The sequence below is a fragment of the Mesoplodon mirus genome (genome assembly GCF_964341445.2).
Source record: "Mesoplodon mirus genome assembly, chromosome: 18".
Classification (NCBI taxonomy): Eukaryota; Metazoa; Chordata; class Mammalia; order Artiodactyla; family Ziphiidae; genus Mesoplodon; species Mesoplodon mirus.
Window position 1 is genome coordinate 50,017,761 of NC_138994.1, and position 20,970 is coordinate 50,038,730.

General features: G+C 48.5%; 1 protein-coding gene across 1 annotated transcript in view; it reads right to left on the reverse strand.

Annotated features, from left to right (window-relative positions):
* Positions 1-20,970, reverse strand: part of RAP1GAP2 (RAP1 GTPase activating protein 2) — a 186,742-nt gene that overhangs the window by 61,782 nt on the left and 103,990 nt on the right. The gene's annotated exons all lie outside the window — the stretch shown is intronic.

Below are 20,970 nucleotides of genomic sequence, written 5' to 3' on the forward strand. Positions count from 1 at the left end.
AATTCTACCCCTTAAAGAAGAAGTAATACTAATTCCTCACAGACTCTTCCAAAGATAGAAGAGGGAATGCTTCTCAACTTATCCCATAAGGTTAGTACTACACTGACACCAAAATTAACATCACAAGAAAAGAAAACTGCAGACCAATATAGCTTATGAAAATAGATGCAAAAATTCTCAACAAAATTCTAGCAAACTGAATCCAGCAACATAAAAAGAACTACCATTTGACCCAGCAATTCCACCCCTAGGTATATACCCCCAAGAGAAATGAAAACATATATTAAAAACATATGTCTCTGGGCTTCCCTGGCGGCGCAGTGGTTGAGAGTCCGCCTGCCGATGCAGAGAACGCGGGTTCGTGCCCTGGTCCGGGAAGATCCCACATGCCGCGGAGAGGCTGGGCCCGTGAGCCGTGGCCGTTGAGCCTGCGTGTCCCGAGCCTGTGCTCCGCAACGGGAGAGGCCACAACAGTGAGAGGCCCACGTACCACAAATAAATAAATAAATAAATAAATAAAAATTTAAAAAATATATAAATAAATAAATAAAATAAAAACATATGTCTCAGGCTTCCCTGGTGGTGCAGTGGTTGAAAATCTGCCTGCTAATGCAGGGGACACGGGTTCGAGCCCTGGTCTGGGAGGATCCCACATGCCGTGGAGCAACTAGGGCCGTGAGCCACAACTACTGAGCCTGTGCGTCTGGAGCCTGTGCTCCGCAACAAGAGAGGCCTCGATAGTGAGAGGCCCGTGCACCGCGATGAAGAGTGGCCCCCGCTTGCCGCAACTAGAGAAAGCCCTCGCACAGAAACAAGACCCAACATAGCAAAAATAAATTAATTAATTAATAAACTCCTAAAAAAAAAAAACAACATATGTCTCAAAAACTTGTATGCTCATGTTCACAACAGCAATATTCATAATACCCAAAAAGCAGAAACAACCCGAAAGTCCATCAACTTTTGAATAAACAAATTATAGCACATCCATTCAATGGAATAGTATTCAGCCATTAACAAAAAAAAAGAATGAAGTACTGGCTCATGCTACAACATGTATAAACGTTGAAAACATTATGCTAAGTAAAAGAAGCCAGACACAAAAAGCCACATGAGTCCATTAATATAAAATATCCAGAATAGGCAGATCTATAGAGACAAAAAGTAGATTTGTGTTTGCTTAGGGCTGAGGGAAATGGGGGATTTGGAAGGTGATAACTAAAGGATATATGGCTTCTTTCTGAGCTGATGAAAATGTTCTAAAATTGACTGTGGGTAATGGTTACACAATTCTGTAAATATACTAAAAACCACTAAGCTGTAAACTTTGAATGGGTGGTTTTATGGTACTGAATTATATCTCAATAAAGCTGTTCAAAAAGAAAAACTACTCAGTTATTCAAAAAGAAAGCAGTAGATCTATATTGCTTATATAAGATGCTCTCCAAGATATATTAAGAGGTGGGTGCAAATCAGAACATCACACAGAATACGATCCCTTTTTAATAAAAACAAAACCTAAAATGACCTATATGTATGTATATAAATGCACAGAAAATAATACAGAAGAATATACCTCACACTATCAAAAAGTGATTATATGGAGAAGGCGGAGAGAATAGTGAAGGGGGTTTTGCTTTATACATGGCCTGCTTCACAAGCAGGTAGACCTACATTACTGGCATAATTCAATTTCAAAGAAATAAGTTTTGGAAAAGAAAACAGAAAAATGTGCAAAGGACAGGAACAAACAACTTGCTAAAGGAGAAATGTAAAATGACCAATAAACAATTGGAACATGCCCAACCTCCCAAGTTATGAAAGAAATTAAGATAATAGTAAGACAACATCTTTCACCTATCAGATTGGCCACAATTAAAAAGAAAATCCAGTGTTGGCAAGGACTGTAGGTAAGTGTGAGCCTGGTACTTTCTGAAGGGCAATTTGGTACTATGTGTCCAAAGCTTGAAAAATGTTCACGTATTTTGGCCCATAAACCGACTTAAAGGAATTTACCTGAAAGCAATATTTGGGCAACTACACAAAGATATGTATACAAGGATATTTGTCGAAACACTGTTTATGGGTAAAAAAAGTGGAAAGAGCTGAAGTACCCATCAATGAGGGAAAGAATAAATCATACAAGGAAGTATGCCTGTACAATAAAATACTCTAAGAGGAGATCTGTGTTGATTATGCTACTAGGAAGAGTCACGTTGTACTGTTCAGTGAGAAAAGTAGGGTTTAGAACAATGTGACCCCTTTTTTCTCAACATACATGTCTTCATGTTGAATACACACATCACCCTCCAGAGAAAAATATCTTGAAGGATATATGTCAAAATGAGTTATAAGTTAAGGATAATTTTTTTCCTTTTTGCTGTTCAGTATTTTTAAAATTTTCTATAACAATTATAAATTATTTTTGCAATTAATCAACTGCAAAGACTTCAACACATAAGCAGAGGCTCTGGCATGCCTTTCTTTGCTTCTCCCAACTCCTACTACATGCCTTTCCTGTACCCTCATAAGACGCTGTGCCCAAGGACACAAGTTATACAGCCTTTTGTGCCCACAGAAAGCCCCTGAATTCAGGCCAATTCATTTCCAGGTCTAACCATGGCCCTGTGTGTTATAGACTAAGAGTCACCCCCATATCCAGCTTACCCCCTGGGATCCATATAAACTGGCAACCAAAAATACCTTAGGTGTGTTCCTACACAATGCCCTTGTGTTGGTTAATCAATTAACCCCAAATGATTAAGTGCTGGCAAGGCATGGACTGGTCACTGGAAGTACTAGGCAAGGGTTCCATTTCTAGGGTACTTGACCTTAATTATGAGACAAAGTTACACAGGGTTATGTTACAGATGACCAGTGGTTCAGAGGAGGCATGAAGCACTTCTTGCTGGGAGGTAAGGATATTAGTTCTGTACTGCTGTAGAACAAATTACCCCAAAACTTGGTGACTCACAACAATGTCCATGGGTCAGGAATTCAAAAGTGGCTTCATTGGTCAGCTCTGGCTCAGGATTTCTCAGGCGGTTGCATTCAGGATGTCAGCAGAGGCTGCATCACCTGAAGGCTTGACTGGGATTGGAGGATCTGCTTCCAAGATGGTGCACTCACAAAGCTGTCAGCAGGAGGGCCCAGGTCCCCATCACACAGGCCTCTCCATCGGTTGCTTGAGTATCCTCAAAACATGGCGGCTGACTCCCCCGGAGCAAGTGATCCAAGAGAGAAAGCATGAAGGAAGCTATACTACCTTTACACCATCCTTTCCCTTTTATCCTGTTCTTTAGAAACTAGTGTCCACGACCAGCCCTCACTCAAGGGGAGGAGAACTAGGTTCTGAAGGAGAAAAGTATCAAAGAACTTGTGGACATATTTTAAAACTACCACATCAAGGAAGTCTTCTTGTAAGAGGCTGGATTCCAACCAGACCTTAAAGGATAAACAGAAATCACTTGATAGAGAGGGTGGAGAGGGCATTACAGGCAGTGGTAACTGTGAGGGCAAAGGTGGAGAAGCACGGTGTGTACTCAGTGAATGGTGAGTGGATGAACCTGGCTGCCTGAGGCCTCTGGGTCAACATCCTGAAGTTCAGACTGGAAAGGAGGGCTGGGGTCTAGGCCTGAGAGATTCCGAACACCAAGAATTCAGGCTTAATCTGGAAGGCGCTGGAGAGCTACTGAGGTTTGGGTACAGTAGAAAGATAAAGTCGTCCACAGTATCTGTGGGGGATTGGTTCTAGGACCCCTGTAAATACCAAAATCCGAGGATGCTCAAGTCCCTTATTTAAAATGGCATAGCACGGTTGCCCCCTTTATCCGCAGGTTCCACCAACTGGGGATCAAAATTGAAATCTTTAGTTGAATCTGTGGATGCAGAACCCGTGGATACAGAAGACCAAGTCAACAGGAGGGAGCAGAATCCAGTGGTCAAAGCCAGGTATGGGAAGTGACCGACCTGCCACTGGCCGGCTGTGTGGCACTAGGCACGTGATTCAATCTCTCTTACTTCCCTCACCTGAAAGCGGGATCAGCCCCTGCCTTTCAGGGCTCATGTGAGGATGAAGTAAGAACGTGGACAAGAAGTGCCAGGGCCTGGTCCACGGCCAGCACTCAGTAAACAGCAACTACTATAAGGAACTATTAGAAAGTTTGCTCTGGAAACAAGCTTTGTCCTGTTGGGAGATGGTCTAGTACCTTCAGGATAGTTAGCTTTTCCTGATTTAGCTTTTCTTGACTTCATTGGTCTTCCCAGAGGCAGCGTGTTTAGATTACTGTTAAAAATGGGTCTATTTCCTGAATGAAGATGCTCCATGACCTCAGGGCTGGCACAGGTGGTGAGATGAAAGGGCTGTGATTCAGCCTCAGCCCTGAGTAACACACTGGGTGGACAATTGCTGCGTGGACAGTGTCCAGGAGCAGAAATCAGCCAGTGGCAACTTGGCCCCAGCTGGCCTAGCCCCGCTTCATGGTGACTTGTTGAACTTTCCAATGGGACAGTTCCAACCTTGGCAAAGAGCAAGTCTCCTTTTCCACCCAGAAGCAGGGTGACTCAGGCCAGCCTGGAACAGCAGCTCTGGCCACTGAGTCCCACCCTTGTCCACACCCCCTGAGGTTGCTTCACGCGGCCAAGGGCGCACAGCAGGCACTCAATAAATGCTCACTGACTCACTGGCATCGTCCCACAGGCCCTTTAGGACAGAATGCCTAAAGCATTCTTCGGAAGGGGATCCCCCTCCATTGGGAAGCCAGGCGCTGGATTTTCACAGAGAAATGTAATTCGGCCTTCTCATCAATAGCAGCGGCCCAGCTGTCTAATTTATTATTAGCAACAGCCATCAACACCCAAATCAGAGCAGCGGCCAGCATTTCCCCTTGGGCTCTGCTTTAACAGCCAGTCCAGTAGGATGTGAAATAATCACCGAGAACCAGCACCCAGCCAAGGAAACCACAGGCTGGGCCCCGAGGTTCGGTCCGGGTTCAAGCCGTGTCCTCCCACCTCTCAGTATAGAAACCGGCCAGTCTTCCTTCAGAAGAACAAAATGAGTCCTTGCGGGGAGAAGGCCAGAGGAGGTCCGACAGAGCAGGAACAGAAGTGAACAGGAACTGCAAGGCCAGTCTTGAGGAATCTTCCCGATGCCCCTGCTTGTTCACTCTGGTGCCAGCCCCCTGCCCAGGTGGTGAAGAAGTAGAAGCAATGGAAGGGGTACAGCATGTGCGCGTACAGGAGGGCCACAACCCCATCTCAGCACCCTGTGCCCTTCCCGCGGGCAGGAGCGGCCTGGCCTGCCTCTCTCTGGTCCACAGCAGCTCTACACATGGACGTGGCCTTTCCTGGCAGATGGGTGGCCACCTGTTCTCTCCTTCTCGCTGCATCGCAGGAAGGGCCCCCACCAGCACACTCCCCTCTCCCTCCTCCTCTTCTTCCTTTCTGACCCTAGTTGAAGCAGCGCCCACTGCCATCCATCTGCTGCCCACCAGATCCCTGCTGGGGGTCCTGTCCTAGCTCTGGCCTCCTCTGCTCCCCTCCTGCAGGCAGGCTGTATTTGTGTGTGAGCAGTCTTCCTACACCCCTGCCCAGAAGGTACCACACGCCCACTGCTCACACACAGGACGAGGCCGTCTGAGCGCCTGCACCTTAGAACAAGGCTCAAAACGGCACCGACTCACTGGGCTGTGGTGGGATAACGTGAGCCAGTCCGCAGAGCCAGACACAGCACCCAACCAGAACTCGCTCCGTGCACAGCAGCAAGTGTCTCCTTATCCCACCTCAACCCAGGACATGCATGAGGAGGCAGAGGCATGTCAACAGCAACCAGAAACGGTAAAACAAGACAAGGATGGAGGACAAGGTGTCTTCCACCCCACACAGTCCCAGGAGAATGGGATGGAGATGTGGGCTGGGTGGTGCTGAGGAGAGGAAGAAAACGGGTCTGAGCAGGTTTCCTCATTACACAGAGAAGGAAGACACCACAAAAGAAAAGGATTTCTGGAAAGTTTTGTAGAGATTTTTGGAAAGCTGGGAGAGCTGGGAACCCAGAGCACACACCCCATCAGGAGCCAGACCGGATGTGTCCCAAGGCCACCCAAGCACAGCACATGCTGCACCGCCCTGGCTCTGCCGCTGGCTCAGAGGCCCCCATCCAGAGGACATCAGGATGAGGGCCAGCTGGCCGCCAATCTGGTTGCTGGAACCTGCAGAAGAAGGCAAAGGCTGGTTCACTAGAATAGAAGGTCCTTGAGGGTAGGGCTCTGATTATTTTGTTCACTGCTATATCCCTGGATGTACAGCTGCCTGGCACAGAGTAGATGCTCCAGAAACATTTCCTGAATGAATGAGAATGAAGTGGGCAGGGGAGACTGACTCCTAGGCCTGTGGGTGGCCGGGGCTATCTCCTCAGGATGGCTACAGTCAGGGTAGGACAGGCCAATGCATGTGCTAGTAAGGGCTGTCTCTTCTCTGGACACAGACTGTACCCCTCACCCTGGACAGCCAACAGGTGTCCCCAGTAAGTTGCATCCAGGTCCTATTCCAACCAAGCCTCCTTCCCCCCCTCCCCTGTGCAACCTTCATGCTTCTCTTTCCCTTCTTTGGTCTGCCTTCATACCAACTCACACTGAACATAGCTCCTCAGCTGCTTGAGTCCTGCAGAGGCACAGCTTCAACTATGTCAACTTGGGCCAGGAGCATACAAGGCTCTCTGTTACCTATGGCAATGGTGATGCAACGGAATCACCAGGAGAGCTTGTTAAAACACAGGTTTCTGGCCCCACCCCTAGGGACTCTGTAGTTCTAACACATTCCCAGGTGATACTGATACTCCTGATCCAGGGACTACACTGTGAGAACCACTGACCTATGGAATTATAATGTTTAATGCAGGGGGTGTGTGAAAGGGACCAACCTGGCCAGAGCAGAGATTAGGCAGGGAGGAAGGGTGGGAGGCTAGCTGGGGTTTTTTAGGACATCTTAAAAATTATGCAGATTTATATTTAAATCTGTAAGAGAGGATTTGAAAATGCAAATGACTACAAGTACCAGGCAAGTAACATAAAAGAATGAAGAGATAATAAGAGATTGAATCGGTAATCCAAAACCTCCCAGCAAAGAAAAGTCCAGGATCAGATGGCTTCATGGTAAATTTCACCAAACATTTAAAGAAGAATTAGCACCAATCCTACATAAACTCTTCCAAAAAACTGAAGAGGAAGGAACACTTCTTAATTCATTCTGTGAGGCCAGCATTACCAAAACCATACTAAGAAACTACAAGGAAACAAAACTACAGACCAATATCCTTGATGGATATAGATGTAAAAGTTCTCAACAGGGGCTTCCCTGGTGGCGCAGTGGTTGAGAGTCCGCCGCCGATGCAGGGGACACGGGTTCGTGCCCCGATCCCGGAAGATCCCACGTGCCGTGGAGCGGCTGGGCCCGAGAGCCATGGCCGCGGAGCCTGTGCATCCGGAGCCTGTGCTCCGCAATGGGAGAGGCCACAGCAGTGAGAGGCCCGCGTACAGGAAAAAAAAAAAAAAAAAAAGTTCTCAACAAAATACTAGCAAACCAAATCCAACAGCACATTATACACTGTGACCAGGTGGGATTTATCCCAGGAATGCAAGCTTGATTCAACATAAGGAAATCAATCAATGTAATATATCACATTTATGGAATGAAGGGAAAAACCACATAATCATCTCAATTGATGCAGAAAGAGCACTTGACAAAATCTAATACCCTTTCTTGATAAAAACACCCGGAGGGCTTCCCTGGTGGCACAGTGGTTGAGAGTCCGCCTTCCAATGCAGGGGACACGGGTTCGTGCCCTGGTCCGGGAAGATCCCACATGCCACGGAGCGGTTGGGCCCGTGAGCCATGGCCGCTGAGCCTGCGCGTCCGGAGCCTTTGCTCCGCAACGGGAGAGGCCACAACAGTGAGAGGCCCACATACCGCAAAAAAAAAAAAAAAAAAAAAGAAAAATACCTGGAACACTAGGAATAGAAAGGAACTTCCTCAACATGATAAAGGGCTTTTTTTTTTTTAATCCACAGCTAACATCATGCTCAATGATACTGAAAGCTTTTCCCCTAAGACCAGGAACAAAACAAGGATGCCCACTTTCACCACTACTATTCAGTGTACTGAAAGTTCTAGCCAGAGCAATTAGAGAAAGAAATGAAAGGCAGCCATATTGAAGAGGAAAAACAAAACTGTCTCTATTTGCAGATGACATAATCCAACATAGAAAACCCGAAGAATCCATAAAAACGCTAGTAGAGCTAATAAAGGAAGTCAGCAAGATTGCAGAGTACAAGGTCAACATACAAAAGTCGTTCGTATTTCTATACACCAGCAATGAACGGTCTGAAAATAAAATTAAGAAAACAATTCCATTTACAGGAGCATCAAAAAGAATAAAATACGTAGAACAATTTAAACATGGAGGTAAAAGATTCACACACTGAAAACTAAAAACCTTTGATGAAAGAAATGAAAGAAGACTTAAATAAATGGTATGACATTCCTTGTTCATGGGTTGGAAGACTCAATACTGCTAAAATGGCAGTAATCACCCAAAGTGGTCTACAGATTCAATCCAATCCCTATCAAAATCCCAGCTGGATTTCTTTGCAGACATTGAAAAGCTGATCCTAAAATTGATGTGGGAACTCAAGGAACTCAGAAAGCCAAAACATTCTTGAAAAAGAACTCACAATTCCCAATTTCAAAACTTACTACAAAGCTACAGTGATCAAAACAGTGTGGTACTAGCATAAGGCTAGACATATAGACCAATGGAATAGAATTTAGAGTCCAGAGATAAATCCATGCATTTATGGCCAATTGACTTTCGACAAGGGGGTCAAGACTAATTGATGGGGAAAGAACAGTCTTTTCAACAAATGGTGCTAGAAAACTGGATACCCATATGCAAAAGAAATTAAGTTGGACACCTATACCTCAAACCATATACAAAAAGCAACAACCTAAACCTAAGAGCTAAAACTGTAAAACTCTTAGAAGAAAACATAAGTTAAATCTTCATGGTCTTAGATTTGGTAATGGATTCTTAAGTATGACACCAATAAAAAAGGAAATATAAATTACTGAACTTCATCAAAATTTAAAACTTTTGTGCTTTCATGGACACTATCAAGAAAGTAAAAAGACAACCAACATAATGGGAGAAAATATTTGTAAATCATATACCTGATAAGCACCTTGCATCCAGAATATATAAAGAACTCTTACAACTTAACAAAAAGACCAACAACCCAATTTAAAAATGGGCAAAGAACTTGAGTAGACGTTTCTCCAAAGAAGATATACAACTTGACAATAGGCACATGAAAAAAATGCTCCACGTCATTAGTCACGGCGAAATGCAAATCAAAACCACAATGAGATACCACTTTTATACCCACTAGGATGGCTATAATCAAAAAATAGAAAATAACAGGTGTTGGCAAGCATGTGGAAACATTGGAACCCTCATACATTGCTGGTGGGAATGTAAAATGGTACAGCTGCTGTGGAAAACAATTTGGCGGTTCCTCAATAAGTTAAACATAGAGCTGCCATATGACCCAGCAATTCCATTCCTAGGTAGATACCCAAAGAACTGAAAACAGGTACCCAAACAAATACTTGCACAAGAATGTTCTTCACTTGTACACTAAAGAGCCGCACTACTCACACTTGCCAAAAGGTGGAAACAACCCAAGTGTCCATCAATTGCTGGATGGATAAACAAACTGTGGTGTATCCATACAACGGAATATCATTCAGGCATAAAAAGGAATGAAGTGCTAATAAATGTTTCAATGTGAATGAACCTCAAAAACATCCCATGTGAAAGATGCCAGAGACAAAAGGTCACATACTGTATGATTCCATTTCTGTAAAATATCTGGAATAGGTAAATCAATCCATAGAGACAGAAAGCAGAAGAGTGGTTGCCAGGGGTTGGAGCTGGGGGAGAATGGAGAGCAACAGCTTAATGGGATTTTATTTGGAGGTGATGGAAATAGTTTAAAACTAGGTAGAGGTAATGGTTGCAAAATATTGTGAATGTACTAAATGCCACTGAATTATTCACTTTATTTATTTATTTTTTTGATGTGGACCATTTTTAAAGTCTTTATTGAATTTGTTACACTATTGCTTCTGTTTTATGTTTCGGGTTTTTTGGCCCCGAAGCACGTGGGAACTTAGCTCCCCGACCAGGGATTGAACCCGAACCCCCTGCAGTGGAAGGCGAAGTCTCAACCACTGGACCGCCAGGGAAATCCCGAATTATTCACTTTAAATGATTAATTTTACATTGTGAAAATCTCCCCTCAACAACAACAAGAGTTGGGGGACTAAAACAATGGTGAACTGAAGAGTACATGCTCCTTCCAAAAGAGGCAACTGCTGCTCACCTCTGCCAGGCTGCAAGAGGAAATGCAAGCTCAATGTTACCAGAGTTTTCAACTTTTCAGGATAAGCCAGAAATCCAAATTTGTATGTAAACTCTCCCAACTTTTATGCATTGATAACCAATTAAAAGTTTTAAAAATCTCTATGTGGACCAAACAAAATTCATCTATGAGCCACGTCAGTCCACAAGACACAACTTCCAAGCTCTGCTCTGTACAATAGGGAGCCACTTAATGTTCCTGAGCTGGAAAATGACAAGATGTAAGGAAAGTGTAGGGAGCCCCAAGGTATCCTCTTTTGGGCACACGTGACATGCCAGGCACTGGGGCACTGAATCAGTGCCACCCCATTAGTACAAATGCCACCCCATTAGTCCCAGGGAGGGAGGGTTAGAGGGGTGGAAGGGGTTGAGTGATTAAGCAACTTGCCCAAAGTGAACACACTTAGTAAAGGCAGAAGCCAGATTCAGGTCCAGATCTATCTGGGTTTGCCAACTCCACATCTCAACATGCGTGTCTGACAGACATCTCAGACTAAACTAGGCCCAACAGAACACTCCTTAACTCTTTTTTTTTTTTTTTAATCATTAACTCTTTCCCTCAAAAACTTTCCTCCACCTTAGCCAGTCTCCCCATCGTCCACCCATCCTGACGCCCAGGAGAAATCCCCCAGGATTATCACTGATTTCTTCCTCCTCATTCCCCACACACAACAGACCTGCAAGTCCACTGTCAAAACATATCCCAAGTCTGAGCACGTCTCAGCAGCTCCCCCACCTCCATCAGCTCTCACTGCCCCTCATCAGGACCATGTAGCAGCCTCCCGGCCTCCACACCAATGCCTCCCTAATCAGCCCCCTGGACAACAGCCACATGGTCTTTCTGAAAGACAAATCAGATGACATCCGTCTCCACCTTAAAACCCTCCAACGTACCACTCCATATCCTGCCAAGGTCCAGGGGCGTCAGGCCATTTCGGTTTGTAACAGTGTCACCAGGCTCACACCCTGCCCCCCATTCCGGAGCCAGTGGTGGCACAGCCTGAGATTGGGGGACTCCTTGGTCCAACCCCTAACCAGTGTCCTATCACTCCCCACACTCATCCCTAAACTGTCACAGCCCAGGAAGGGGAAGAAAGGAAAGAACACAGCCCACCCCCGCCTGCAGCAGGTAGGTCGTGAATGAGAAGAGGCCAGCAGTTCCAACCTGGCCGAGTCAGCCCGGGCCCCATGCGCACAGGGGCCTGGCAGAGATCAAACAGGGGGGCCCACAGAGCCTCCAGGGACTATCTGACTTGGCAGGAAAGGACCTTAACGCCCAGGCCAGCAGGAACGTCACACACACCACTCCCAAGTGTCACACTACAGCACAGCTCGGAGGCTCTGTGACAGAGTCCCCTGCCAGGGCCATCCCAGGCACACAGCACAAAGGGGAGAGGGCTGGCCCCACAGGGCTGGCCCCTCAGCTCCGAGTGCCTGGAGCCCGGCGGAAGCCCAGCTACAGAGTCCCTCCCTCTCCCACCCTGGCACCCCACCTGGCACAGCCTGCAGTTGGCTGAGGGTCCCCTCAGGCCCTCACCCAGCATCAGGAAGCCTTGACAGAGGAGCAGAGAGGTGAGCTCTGCCCGGTCTCAGGCCAGGTCCGCCACGCCAGGGAGGAAAGGCTCTGGTCCCCGATTCTGTCCCACGCCCTCCCATGTCCCCTCCACACACACAATCCCCTCTGTCCCTAATCTCTGTTCCTCCTTCCCCTGAGTGACAGGTGGCTTCCATACCCCATGATAGGCCAGCAGGCACCAGGGGCTCCCTGCCAGGAGACAGCAGGAGGGGTTCTGGCTCCTCCCTGACCCAGTCACTCCAGGCAGCCGCTGTGGACAGGCGCTGCCCCATAGCCCGGGTGCACTCACCAAAATGTTCTTTAAGAGACCCATCATCTTCCACTAGTGCCTTCCCCGGCGAGTCAGGGGGTCCTGACTGTCTGAGCAACACTGTAGCCGTGGCTGCTACCACCCCAGCTGCTGCTGCTGCTTCTGCTGCTGCTGAGGCTGAACAACTTCCTTAAGATTAAACAAGGAACTGCAGGATTTGGGTGTCCGCCCGGAGCTATTATTCCACACTGACTAGACCTGACCTTTGACCCCTCCTTCGCCAGTGCTGTTTTTCTGGGGAGCCCAGGGCTGGTGGAGCCACCACACATCATACGTAGTAAGGGCAAGGGGTCCATCCCAGGGGAGAGGCACCATGCCAGCAGGTTGGGGAGACCCATTTAGGGGTGTGGGAAAGTCAGGGTGCGGGAAGCATTCCTGTCCTTCCATCCTTAACTTTTTTTTTTTTTTTTTGGTCCCGCCATGCGGCATGTGGGATCTTAGTTCCCTGACCAGGCATCAAACCCATGCCCCTTGCAGTGGAAGCACAGAGTCTTAACCACTGGACCACCAGGGAGGTCCCTCCATTCTTATCTCAAGTGAGTTCTCAATGCTGCTGGCCTGTGATGCGTGACGAGAGGAAATACTGGGGCACAGGATGCTGTGGGACTCAAGGCAGGCCCCACTGGCTTGGGACCTCAATTTTCCATCTGCGAATTGAGAAGCTCCATGTGTAAGGAGAATAAAAACGAAGTAGAAGAAAGAAAACAGGTGCCTGCACCTTTAAAGGCATTCACATGGCCCTCACAGAGCCCAAAACTTCCTACTCAAAGGTTTGAAGAAACAGCGAAAAGAGTAAGACATGGTTCCTTTGCAGGTGGGGCTTGTAGGAGCGGGCAGAGGCAAGGTGAACTGCTTTCTTTCACGAAACAGCCTGGGTTTTGTTTTTTAATCACTGCATGTATTACTTTGGTTTAAAAAAAATTTTTAATGTGCCTTAAAAAAGAGAGCGATCCTCATGTCCTGTGGCTATCCCACAAGGAAAATTAAAAGTAAATAAAGCAAATGGCTTGGGAAAACTCATACTGCATCTACGGCCCAGGGTCCAGAGCACCGAGTGATGTGCTATTAACAAGAGTGAGAAACCAGGCCCCAGAGCTCAGCCCAGGGCTCACCTGGGTCTTGGAGTCTCTTCCAACACTAATAAACACATCACATATAATATCTATCCACGACTCTCGGTCCCGTTCCAGCTTTGGGAGAAAAGCAATGTCCCAGCTCAAAAGGAAAGGAATGAATTTTTAAATCCCTCAAAAAAAAGGCAGCATGGTGTGGAAGAAATAGCCCTGGACTTAGTGTTCAGCAGACAAGGTTTTAACCCACGGCTCTGCACCTTACAAGCTGTGCAAGGCTGGTTACTCAGCCTCTGAGCCTTAGTTTCCACATCTGTAAAATGGAAAAATCTGACCCACTCTGCACAGTGGCTGTAGGATAAGGTATGGTGTATATAATATGTCCAGGGAGGGTGGGGCACAAATATCCTCAGTAAGTGGCAACTATGATGATCTTCATTCCTTCATCCCAGTGCAGGTTCCGTACTCACTCTTCATGCCCCGGCCCCCAAGACAGTGTGAAAAGTACCCCACCACCTGCTCAGCCAAACCCAGGAAGCCGATCTTGTCTCTGCTTTCCCTCCTCCAGCCCAGCCTGCCGCCAGACACACAGCCTACCCGCTCTGTCCAGCGCAGCCCCATCCCGCACTTGTTTGAGCCCCAGAAACCACAACAGCATCAGTGGGAGATCAGAGAGGCCAGGAAATGTCCCCAGGGACTGGGGGAGGGCACAGCTCAATCGAGGTCAAAGAAGGTCTTGGCATGAGTCCATCCCTGGGGGCTTCAAGTGACAATGAAGGTCAGGGAAGGGGGGAAGGGGACAGGGTTCTAGGATGTGAACTGAGCCATCTCACACATTTGGAGGAGTCACGTGCTAGAGGAAACCCTGGCTACAGAGAAGGCTGGCAATGTCCATTCCAGCTCTTACAATTCTGATATAAAAGATCATGTTAGTAGAAGGGATGTGATCAAGCTCACCAGCCTCCCTGCCCCAAAAGGGGTCCCACTGGGCTGTCCTTAACGAGCCCTTCTCTCCTTCCCCGGGAGAAAGGAACCCTGGATAAGGCTCCTGCATCCTCAGTATCCTCCCTGCTCCCTCCCACACCTACTTCTGGGTCATCTGCATTCCTGCTCTGGGCCAATCAGTCAATACCAGGGCTCCCCCCACCCCACCCCTGCAGCCAAGCTCTCCAGGACATGCCACATCCAGAATACTTCTGCAAGGCCCTTGGCCACAGCACACCAGGGTCCAGGAAGCCTTGTGGTCCAAGCCCCTGCCTCTGCACAGGAACACATCCAGAGGCGGCGAGGAAGAAGAGAGATAGGCAACTAACATACTGATTCCCTCTGGGCCAGGCACTGGCTCGAGGCTGGGGACCCTGGGAAGATCAGCCTCAGTCCCTCTCCTCCTACCTACTCCCCTTTACTTGGTTGACTCCTACTTGTCCTTTAGGCCTTAGCTTGGAGGTCACCTCCTCCAGGAAGCCTTCCTGGCATCCACCCCTCCCCCAGGTAGTACTCCCATAGTATCCTGCTTATACTCTATCGAGTCACTTATCTCTCTGCATTATAAATTCTCATTTAGTTGTCTGTTTACCCCACTTCGTCTGTTAACCTCAGCACCTGGCACGTAGGTGTTCAATAAATACTTGCTGAATGAAGGACTGAATAAAGGAACTGACTTCCATCTAAAGACTAAGACAATCTCAGAAGTAAATAATTAGAACTCAATAAAATAGGAACAGTAACGGGAATGCCAACGCCTGTATGGACCCAAAGAGGAGTGGGCAATGGCGGTGCTGCAAGGGAGGGACCTTCTGAAAGGGGCTACTCTCCCTATTTTGCAGATAAGGCCGTGGAGGTACAAGAAAATTAAGTCCTGCATCTCAGGACACACAGTGGTAGAGCAGGAGTCAATATCCAGGCCCAGGATTCATTCCCACTACCTCCCACCTGATCCTTATGATAATCCAGGTGGAGAGGAGGTGAGAAATGAAGCTCAGAGATGGCAATTGACCTGCTTCAGGTCACACAGCCTGTTAGTAGCAGAGCCAAGTGTTCTAGGTGAAAGAGGGGATGCGGTGGAGAAAAATGGAGAGGAAGAGGGGGGACAGGGAGGGAGAGAAGGTACGTGTTTGTCCTAAACTCAGGGGGTAGGAAGGAGACTCCAGGCGAGGAGGCCCACAGCCCTTGGCAGGGTCATGAGCAGCGGTGGTAGCATGACCCCACACTGGTGGCCTCTCCAGGGTGGGCGAGGGGTAGGGGAGTGCACACGCCAGGACAGGCAAGCACAGAAGAAGGAACGAGGGCCAGAGAGACCAACAGCCGCTCTGGTGGGGGCAAAAGTGCCCACTGACCACTGGGAGACGGGAAGGAGAGATTAAGGTCTGAACACATTTCCCCTCTGTCAAATTAGCCTCCAAACCTCTGAATGAGACCTCTCTTCCTTCAACACCAGAAAACCCACAGTTAAGAATGCCCAACAGTAATTTGATTATAAAAAACCCTGCCTGCAGCAAGGCCACTGGGATCAGCAGGGTTTCCTTCCCTGCCTGTAATTTTTCACCAGCAGCTGTGGTCTGGTAAAAAGAGCACCGGACTGGGAATCAGACAGACCAGCATCCAAATCCCAGCCCAGCCTCTGGCCAGCTGTGACCTCGGGCCCCATTCTCATCATTTGTAAAGTTGGAATAATGACCCCCACCCTCCTGTTGACAATGAAGTGAGATGACAAATGTGAATGCACCTAACACAGGGACAACAGTTGATCAACAAATGTCAGCTGGCTCTAAATCTGTTGGATTTATGGGATTAATTTTGTGACGGGAGCAGGTGACGTTTACTGAACTCTCACTATGGGTGCCAGGACCTTAGCAAAGTACTTTACATGCATCCTCTTATCTAATCCTCACGAGCACCCACGAGGCAGTCACTATGACCATCCCCATTCTCAGGCGTGAAAACTGGGGCTGAGAGTTAAATAACTAGTCAATAGGTGGCATCAGCGACGCAAACACAGACATCCTGCAGCATCCAAGCTTTGAACCACCACACTAACAGGGCTTGGATATGTTGTTCAGAGCAGCTGATTGGTCCACATGAAGAGGATGCTCAAATCCCACCCATCCTCCCTCAAGTCTTTCTGAAACCCCTCAGTCAGAATTCCCAGAGCACATGACTAGACTTGGGTATCATATTCTGTTTGGGGTTTTTTGTTTGTTTGGTTTTTTCAGCCGTGCCACACGTTTTGCAGGATCTTAGTTCCCCGATCAGGGATTGAACCCGGGCCCATAGCAGTGGAAGCACCAAGTCCTAACCACTGGACTGCCAGGGAATTCTCCTTATATTCTGTTTTATCTGAATGGCTACTAGGACTGTCTGATCTTTCCCCTTAACTGAAAACTCCCGGCAGGCAGAAGCCATGTCTGCACACCCCAGAGTTGTACACATCCCACATTTTGTCAGATTTTGAATGACACCCATCATAAGATACATAGTATTTTATGTGCCACTAACAAAGCAAAAACACCACCAATTACAAACTATAGTATGGCACTATCGCTAGTGAAATGCAGCCTGATTTCAGAGATGTTAAATGAGACGGGGGGGAAAGTATGTCTTCACAATGATGAAATACAGTAGTAGATACTCCTCAGTAATTATTTCTCAGGGTAGGAGAAAGAATGCTAACTTGAAATCACAAGCCTCAGGTTTGTGTCTTACCAGCTGGCTAAGAGGAGAGGGCTGCATTTCTCTAAGACTCAATTTTCTCATCTCTACAGTGGGCAAAATAGTTCTTCTCTTCCATTGTGGCTGTGAGAACCAGGAGAGTTCAAGAAAGTGCTTTATAAGCTGTGAAGCACTGTACCAACCTACAGTGTAAACAGCATGAAGAGGAGACAGTGGGCACCCTCAGCGGTTATGAGCGACACCAGCAGACCCTGTGTGTGTTTGTTTGCAAGAGGCTCTGTAAGCGTGTGGCTGCCTTGGAGCAACCCAGCCCTGTCTTCTAGGAAATAACTGGCATTGCTGCTTCCAAGTTGTCCCTACCCTGGAACCACTAGATTCCAGCCCAGCACTGGCTAAGGAATCACAGTGAGCACACCATGGAGGCTCTCCAAGCCAGGCTTTTGGGGTGCCAGTTGGCAGAGCTTCTGCTTCTGATCCAGTCTGTGGCCTGAAACTTCCAGTCTTCCAACAAAGTTGGGCTCAGCTTCAGGTCCGAGCCTCACCATGGGGGGACTGGAAAAATAGCCTATGAACCTCATCAGGTTATTTGAAATAAACCTTGCTGGGTCTGCAACAGGGTGAACTGGAGGGTTAGGGACCCTGGGGGCAGCAACAGCCTCAACAAAGGCTTGGTGGCAGAAAAGTGAGGAGGAGGTGAGTCTGGCTTTAGTCTCACCAGTGGCCATACCAGTGGCCCAGGCAAGAGGCCCAGGTCCCCCTGCTTGCATCTGTCCAGAGGAATAGGAAATAAAGCAACACTGAGGCTGAGAAGGTAGGACCAAAGAGCAGTGTTGGCCTCCCAGAAAAATCTCTGCTTCACTCCCAGCCCCCTTGTCCCTGAAATGCAATGGCTGGTGCTCCATAGCTGTGTCTCTCCTAACTGGTATGGGTGGATGGGTGTCTAGCTGAGTGTCAGAGGCATGGTTTTCTCCCTCCATCACACCTTGGTGGTCCTTGTTCCCCAGGCAAGGTTCCTGCATAGCCAGCGTCCTTCCGACTTATCCTCGTACATTACTGCACTTCCTTCCCCTCTCCCTCTCCCTTCCCCTCCCAATTCTGCCCACTTTCCTGCTGGCTCTTTGAGGGTAGAAACTGCAGCCATGCTACCTACCAGCGCGCCTGGACTCTGGGTTTGCAGCAAGGGCAGCAGAAGCCCAGCCACCACCTCTCCACCTCTCCCTCCACAAAACAAGTTTTAAGAACCAAAGAATATGAATATGTGTGTATGTGTGTGTGTCTGAATTACTTTGCTGTACACGTGAAACTAACACAATATTATAAATCAACTACACTTCAATGAAAAAAATAGAATAACCAAGCACTAAGGACCCTGGGACCGATTAGCCTCCTCCCCTAATCCTGGCCCTGATGTGTGCCTGGGAGAGATAAGAAGCTGCAGAAGCTCCTGGGTTTGCCATTCACAGAGAACCCATCACAGAATGAATGTGGAACCTGGGGCCCCCCAGCAGACCCTACTCCTCTTCCTTGATCCAAGAAGCTGCCCAAGGCTCCCCCTCCAGGGGCCCCCACCCATAGGAGTGTCCCTGTCCTCCTGGCAGAGTCTAGTGTCATCTCAGGACCCATGAACATACCCGGCTACCGCTGGGGAGGTGTCCTCACGCTGCCAGTCACGTGGCTGTGATCGGGGCTCAGCTGACTCATCTCCAAAACAAACATTCATCCTATTCTCACTACCCAGCTCACCCCTAGGGCAGTTTGGGCAAGACTGAGTGAGTGCAAGGACGCAACCTCACACATTTCTAAAGTAGGAGGTGCCACATACCAAGACATATACCATATACCAACATACCTTCTCCACAGGCCTCTACCATCTCTCTGCCTCAGTTTCCACACTCATTATGGAGTATGCAAGGTAGCTGCTCTCCCTTCCCCTACATCAGGGCTGAGCTGTCGCCCCAGAGAGGCCACTAGGGGCCCTATCACCAGCAGCAAGCTGTTTGCTGCTCCCAACACCCTCCTGCCTACGAAATGTCCCAAATGCACCACTTCTATTATAAGATGAAGAAAAACAAAGCTCCCCACCCCCCATGCCCGCATCAGAACTGTTAGTAAGTGGCAAAAACAAGGTTTAGAGATTATCTGAGTCAGAATTTCAATTATCTGTGCTCACCTCCACCCAAGACAATAGGTTACTGGGATTTCGCTGGGGCCAGTCCCTTGCCTAGCACATAGCCGATTCTCATCAGATGTACGAGGCTGAGAAATGAATAAATCAATACATGCTTTGTGCTTGGCTGAGCAAAGGGCAGTATCAGAAAAGAAGTCATGGGAAACTGGCAACTTTGGGGGCTCACGCTCCCGGATGTGCCTGGGAGATGCCATCTGAGGCATCCCACCTCAGCCCTGGGCAGCCCCTAAAGGACCCCAACCTGCCCCTCCCCAGATGGCAGGAGATGGCAGGAGGAAGGCTGCAGGGGGTTTCACTTCAGACTAACCTGCAGGAAGGGGATGTTTGCAAATTGCACGTTCTTTTCCTTCCCCATCTTCTAGTTAATGATCACCTAAATAAATGCTTCGGTCCCAAGTGATTCTTACAGTGGGTCCCCGAGCTCCAACAGCCTAATTATACATACACAGCGCGGGGGACTGTGACGCTGAACAGCTCTCTTCCCCATAAACCATATGTCAACTAACAGGACTGCCCTGCCCGCTTTCGCCAGCTGGGGCTAATGAACGGGGTGCTGGGGCAAATGCAGGCCCTCGCAAGGTCTGGGGTAGGGCCGTTGGGCTGCCTGTCCCAGGCCGAGCTATCCTGGCTGGGGAAGCATTCGGGCGCGAACACACTCCCACCAACGCAGAGTCCCCCAGTGCCCACCTCTGAACAGTCCCCCCAGAGGCATGATGGTACAACAAAGAGCTACCCAGACATTCACACTCACCCCACATAAACACTCACGCAAGCACACACACCTAGTCCTCGGGAGGCTTATGAGCCACCAAGGCAAGGACCGATAGCCAGCTGCACACGCCCTCCTGCTATAAACAGTTATCATCTCTTGCTGTTTGCAATGTGCCTGCCCAGTGGTCCCCTCCTCAAAAGCAGACAGACAACAAAGGAGGTGCACGGAGGGAAGGAGGTACGAAGTTAGAGACCTCAGCCTGCTTCTCACAATCCGTCCCTTTTCCACCAAAAGAGATCCGTGCGTCCAGGAGACACTTTTTAAAAAATTTATTTATTTTATTTATTTAGTTTTGGCTGCGTTGGGTCTTCGTTGCTGCACACGGGCTTTCTCTAGTTGCAGCAGGCGTGGGCTACTCTTCGTTGCGGTGCGTGGGCTTCTCATTGCAGTGGCTTCTCTTGTTGTGGAGCACAGGCTCTAGGCATGAGGGTTCAGTAGTTGTGGCTCGCGGGCTCTATAGCACAGGCTCAGTAGTTGTGGCACACAGGCTTAGCTGCTCTGTGGCATGTGGGATCTTCCCGGAGCAGGGCTTGAACCCATGTCCCCTGCATTGGCAGATGGATTCTTAACCACTGTGCCACCAGGGAAGTCCCCAGTAGACGTTTTGGAAGTGGTGCTGGTGCCTGGCTCAGAGAGCTCGTGTCACCTTTCAGACCTCCCCTGAAGCTGTAGGCTGGGCAGGACTGAAACAGCAGAGGAGCCTGTGAGGCTGGGAACATGGGACGCATTCTGACCCAGGCCTGGTCTCCCCTAAGGAGGTCTCCAGGGACACCCGAGTGGGGAGGATGGAAGTGGGCACAGTGGTGGGGCCCCAGCTCCTGGCAGCCTGACCCCCTGGGTCTGCCCAGATGGCTTAGCAGGCAGCTGGTGGGCTTGTCACTGCTCCCCAGTTCCCCCCAGCCTACCATCTG